Source organism: Pantherophis guttatus, chromosome 1 (assembly GCF_059756535.1).
Source record: "Pantherophis guttatus breed Tessera chromosome 1, ASM5975653v1, whole genome shotgun sequence".
Taxonomy (NCBI): Eukaryota; Metazoa; Chordata; class Lepidosauria; order Squamata; family Colubridae; genus Pantherophis; species Pantherophis guttatus.
The window spans coordinates 218,669,176-218,675,342 of NC_142063.1; the positions used below are offsets into that span (position 1 = coordinate 218,669,176).

General features: G+C 40.4%; 1 long non-coding RNA gene across 1 annotated transcript; it reads right to left on the bottom strand.

Annotated features, from left to right (window-relative positions):
* Positions 1 to 378: 378 nt before the first annotated feature.
* Positions 379 to 3,217, bottom strand: LOC148116780 (uncharacterized). The gene is made up of 2 exons (XR_015733797.1): positions 2,679 to 3,217; positions 379 to 1,424 (listed from the first exon to the last, which is right to left on the bottom strand). It is a non-coding gene; the product is annotated as an uncharacterized LOC148116780 (long non-coding RNA).
* Positions 3,218 to 6,167: the final 2,950 nt, after the last annotated feature.

A 6,167-nucleotide genomic window follows, 5' to 3' on the forward strand; every position in this document is an offset into this window, starting at 1 on the left:
ACACCCCTGACTTAACAAATGGGGCAAGAAAAGTCATAAAATGAGGAAGAACTCACTTAACAAATTTCTCACTTAGCAACATAAATTTTGGGTTCAATTGTGATCGTAAGTTGAGGACTACCTGTATTGGCTGTGCATGGCCTCTCAGCGGGGCACAGTTGTCCATGGCATTTTGCTCTGTGCTGCTGAACTGATAAACCAGCTGTTTTCCACAGGCAGCCACCTTTTTAATGCTTTGCAGGCTCTTTCTAAAGTGCAAGCTAGGCCCTAAGTAAGTTCCTTATTAATGTCTGTTCATCATTCTCATAAAATAGTAGTACCCTAGAGGGTTTTTTCCCCAAGTATATGTTCAATGATCTTGTGAAAGAGTTCTGGAAAGAATGCTGAACATCTTTATTTAAAAAGGTCCCTTTAAAAGGCAGGAATGGAAGAACAAGGACTGATCTCCACTGTTGCTTCTGTTGCATGGAAGAAGAGCACTCACAGACCCTGATACTCAAATTTTAGCTGGCAAGAAAGGCCTTTTGGAACTGGGTGAGTAACGGGACAGATCAACTCTCTCTGAGCTTTGTTCCATTGCATCCTGAGCCTTACTTCGCACCACCAAAATTAACAGCTTTGTTTTTGTCTTTTGAAGTAGATTGCTACTGTTAGATGGACTCAGTGTTGGCTGAATGGCCATGTGCAAAATAATGTATCGGACTGATTGGATCCCATTGCTTTTGTATAGAAAAGGAATGAGTACCTTTCTTTTCTCTACAGTGCCAGAAGAATGTTTCATTAAAACGTACACTTTTGCAATGTCCTAACAATGTTAATATTCTGGGAAGAATTCATTACGTTCATTACTGTGATTTTTAGACAGGGTTTAATATTTTTACATGCCCATATTCTTTTGAACCACACATCTCCTACATAGACATTGACAACTGAACAAGAGGAGTGGATTTGCTGCCCTCTTCTCAATGTTAAAGACTGTCTTTCAACATTGGAAAGATAAATTAATAACCTAGCTGCGTCAGAGACATGTTTCCTCTTTTCTTGTCTAGCCTTGAGTGTGAGAGACACAAGGAAACATAGAAACATTGATCCATTTCTAGAATCTCGGTGAACGTGCAACTTGCTGACTTTAATTGGTTGAAGGAAAAAAAAATTCATATTGTTAGTCTAGGAAGTTAGATGCTCTGTTAATTAGTAGATGTTTTGGAGGAAGGAAAGGAAGCTGAAAACTTAACCTTTTTACTCGATAGATCAGCTTTAAGGATCATTTCTCCTATGAAGTACGAAGTATGTGACCCAAAGCTCCATCAATGTCCACTCAGCATTATTCTTTCAAGGGACCAATGAATGACCAAGCCAAAGTGTGGAGGTTAATTCTTTGAAAGTGCTTCACTATCTGGGTTCATTTTTCTTCCTTGTGAGTACTAAAGCAAAAAGAAAATTAGTTTGTTATATATCAATAGGTTTGACAGTAATACCACTAGTTTATTTTGGAAAGGCAAAACAATCTATTGTGGTATTTGTTGCAAAAGTAATTTATTGTCTCAAATCACCCGACTGCCTTCAAGGTGACACAGAGACACTCTTAAAAGGCCTGGGGATGGGGGGATTTATTTATCAGGACTTTGGAGATAGTGTACCAGGAATTTACTTTTGGGTATATTGTCCATAAAGCTTCTTGAGGCTTTAACAAGAACATGAATCACTTGGAAGGAGCTATTATCGGAGTTCTAATATTAAAAGGAATGCAACCCTTTTACAAGTATCTGGGTTGTGAACGAGATATGTTCTACTGAGCTTTTGAAGAAAAATTGTTGAGGGAAAAATAGGTGGTAAGTTGCCTACATATCAAAGCTATAGCTGAATCAACATGTTATAGGCATCCAAAATTTGTTGAAGTCTAATTTCTATCTTCAACCCAAGGTGACATTTGCTCACATTGTTTAGGACATAGTTTGTGGATGCATAAATGAGCCAACAGTGTGTGGCAGCAGTCAAAAAAAGTCAATGCAGTTCTAGGCTGCATTAATAAAGGGATAGAATCAAGATCATGTGAAGTTCTAGTACAACTTTACAAAGTCTTAATAAGACCACACTTGGAATACTGCATCCAGTTCTGGTCATGATAATATAAAAAAGATGTTGAGACTCTAGAGAGAGTGCAGAGAAGAGCAATAAGGATGATTAGGGGACTGGCGGCTAAAATACACGAAGAACTTGGGTATAGGACTTGGGTATGTCTAATTTAGTGAAAAGAAGGACTGGGGTGACATGATAGCAGTGCTCCAATATTTGAGGGGCTCCTACAAAGATGAGGGGGTCAAACTATTTTCCAAAGGACCAAAAGAAAAGACAATGGATGGAAACTAACCAAGGAGAGAAGCAACCTAGAACTAAGGAGAAATTTCCTAATGGTGAGAGCAATCAACCAATGGAATAGCTTTCCTTCAGATGTTGTGGCCGCTCCATTACTGGAGCAGCCACAACAAAAAGAGACTGGACAACCATTTGTCTGATATGGTAGGTGTCCTGCTTGAGCAGTGGATTGGATCAGAAGACCTCCAAGATTATTTTCAATTCTATTATTCTATGTTCTATAAACTAGTCATATTACTGAAAATAAATAGGATAGTCATTACATGGGGTTAAAAAAAAATCTAGAAATTTCATGTACCCACCTTGATTTCCATGGTGGATGAGAGATGAAGTGTACTTAAATATTAGCTAAATACAGCTAAACCATATCTGATTTATTCAAAGACTGATTATGTACTAGATATTACACAGCATTCATGGTCCCTTCACTAATGAAAATGGAAAGGCAACATAGTTGTTGTTAGTTGCGAAGTTGTGTCTGACCCATCACAACCTCATGGACAACCCTAACCTTCCTGTCCTCTACCATCCTCTGGAGTCCATTTAAGCTCATGCCTACTGCTTCAGTGACTCCATCCAGCCACCTCGTTCTCTGTTGTCCCTTTCTTCTTTTGCTCTCAATTGTTCCCAGCATTAGGCTCTTCTCCAGTGAGTCCTTCCTTCTCATTAGGTGGCCAAAGTATTTGAGTTTCATCTTCAGGATCTGGCCTTCTAAAGAGCAGTCAGGGTTGATCTCCTCTAAGTCTGACCGGTTTGATTGCCTTGCAGTCCAAGGGACTCGCAGGAGTCTCCTCCAGCACCATTGTTCAAAGGCCTCAACATAGTAGTGCTCATAATAAACTGTCATGGCATCAAAACATAGCAAGATGTGTTATGAGTCACATCAATTAGGGATTATTATCTAGTGGGACCATGAAAAAGGGCTTTCTCAGTGTAGCTCCTACTTTATGGAACATCATGAGCTGTGATGTCACAGTGGTCAGAATGCAGTATTGCAGGAAAACTCTAGACTTTAATCCTGACCAACTCAAGGCTGACTCAAATTTCCATCCTTCCGAGGTTGGTAAAATGAGGACCCAGATTGTTGGGGAAAATATGCTGACTCTGTAAACCACTTAGAGACAGCTGTAAAGCTCTATGGAGCAGTATATAAGTCTAAGTGCTATTGCTATCATTCCCTTTCCTGAGATACAATAGCTCCCCCCCTGCAACTTTATGAAAGATCCTAAAAATATGGTTTTATCAGCAGGCCTGGGGACCACAAATGGAGATGGAGACAATCAATTAATTTGATTGGGTTGTTGCTGCCACGGGGATGAGAGGTGGGGTTCTTTATGGGTTTTTATTATCTAATGGATTTTTAAAAACTTTGTAAACAGCCTGCAAGTCACCTATGGAGTTTGGTGGCTACATAAATTAGTTTAATAAACAAATAATAAAATGAATCAATAAAAGGATTTGCACAATAATGCCATGACACAAACACCACCTTTATGGGCTTGTATCATATCTGATGGAAGGGTGCAAGTTGTACCATCCTTGCTCTATTCGTGCAGGCCCAGTGCCCAACCTTGGAGGTTTTTCAGAGAAAGAGCAATGAGGACATCCTCAAGAACTCCAGCCAAAGTGATGGAGCCGCCTTGCTTTGATAAGTATATGGCATGAAATTCATGCCTGGAGCTCTAGAACAGGAGCATTCAACTTCTGTTGGCTCGAGAAACATACCAGCTTTGCTTTCAGTTAATGCAATTTCTTCTTTGAAGGATTTTGTGCCGCAAACCGCTCCATTGTGCTCTATGAGAGGCATTCAACCCTTCTTCCGATGCCGAAGGTGATGTTGAAAAGGCAAGCAGGGTTTTCAGCTTGTGACAGAGAGATCAAGAGATCACTCTGGGGTTTGTTTGGAGTTTTTTTTGGAGAAAATTCTTTTAAAGTAATGCCAAAATAGTTCATTTATGTCTGATAATGAAATGGCATACTGTACATATTTTATGCTTACATCAAGTAAGGCTCTTGCTCTCCAAGCCTTGTCCTCTGCAATTGTTGTTTACAGATTATCCGGTGAGCTCCAAGAATTCTTCAACTGCTCATAATCTGTTTTGAGTCCTGCTGCTTATTTTGGCAGCATAACCATTAAGCACAGTTAGACATAAAAGCTCACAATATGGTGTGTTGGTATCAATTCTTGTTTAACAACTCACATGCCTTGTTTTCCACAAGCTGTTCCACTGGAAATGCTGCTCTTTTGATGAGCGTATTTTATTTTTAATTTAAATATTTATTTGCCACTCTAGAACCCTATCTCAGAGCCGTATTTATTGGAGTTACCAGAAAAAATTGCTTTTTTTTTTAAGCTACAGGCAAAGTTTAGAGGGGGCAGGAGGGGGCATGTGTAAAGGCAACAGCATTAATAATTGAATACCATCCCTGAATAATTCAGCACCGCCACATGAATAATTCAATTCTGAAAAGGAAGTACTCATCAGAAGGTCTGGGAGGACTTTTTATGGTTCTTCCCCAAGTTTATTTGAAGATAAAAAGGCATGAGACCGGTTTATTCAAGCCATTGTATCAGATTTGAATGCATTGATATATCCCATGTTTATAAATGCAGCATTTCTGGGGTTGACTGGGCCACACGGTCTAGAAACTAGAATATTAGGTAAAGGTAAAGGTTCCCCTCGCACATATGTGCTAGTCGTTCCCAATTCTAGGGGGTGGTGCTCATCTCTCTTTCAAATCCAAACGGCCAGCACTGTCTGAAGACATCTCCGTGGTCATGAGGCTGGCATGACTAAATGCCAAAGGCGCATGGAGCATCGTTACCTTCCCACCAAAGGTGGTCCCTATTTTTCTACTTGCATTTTTTACGTGGTTTCGAACTGCTAGGTTGGCAGAAGCTGGGACAAGGAATGGGAGCTCACCCTGTTACACAGCACTAGGGGTTTGAACCGCTGAACTGCCGACCTTTCGATCGACAAGCTCAGTGTCTTAGCCACTGAGCCACCGCGTCCCTTTGCAGCATTTCTGGGGTTGAATGGGCCACAGGGTCTGGAAACTAGAATATTAGAACTGTCATTACTCAAGTGACAGATTGGTATCTGTATTGCCTGGCTCAGTTGGTGGCATTGATTTCACTATGTAGATGTATGCAGATGCAACACATAATTGCAAGGTCAGCTCAAGATCATATTTGCCAATTGGTTTGTTGACTCAGCTAGCAATGACCTGTTGATTAGGAATTGAAGATGTATAAGGATGAAGTGCCTCAGGTGTCAACACTTGGCTGACCTTGTCTGACTTAAGAGAAGAAGGAACAGACCTGATTATTACTTAGATGAGAAGCCTTGGGCTGGGAAGTTGATAAATATCTCAGAAGAAGGGACAGCAAATCATTTCTGGTGCCAAGAAAAAGGCATGAATGTGTCTATGAAGTTGGTAAGGAGTCAAGCTCAACTTGATAAGCATCCTTCCAACAACATTGCTCCACACTCATATTGCACGTGCAAGCACACACACAAACACACAAACATACGTGTGTGAGAGAGAGATAGAGAGAAAGTGATTTCCAACAGCTGTCTTGTGTTAAGAAGACCCTTCATAAAAAGCTTCTGAACACTGCTTTGCTTAGAGATGAATCCCTTCGAATAGAACAGTAACAGTACAATTAGTGGAATTCTTTCCTTTCAGATGTGATTATTGCCACCAATCCGGATAATCTAAAAAAGGGTTTGGACAAGTGCATGGAGGACTGGACTAACTATGCCAGCTGGAGCGGATAGCAGCTTATT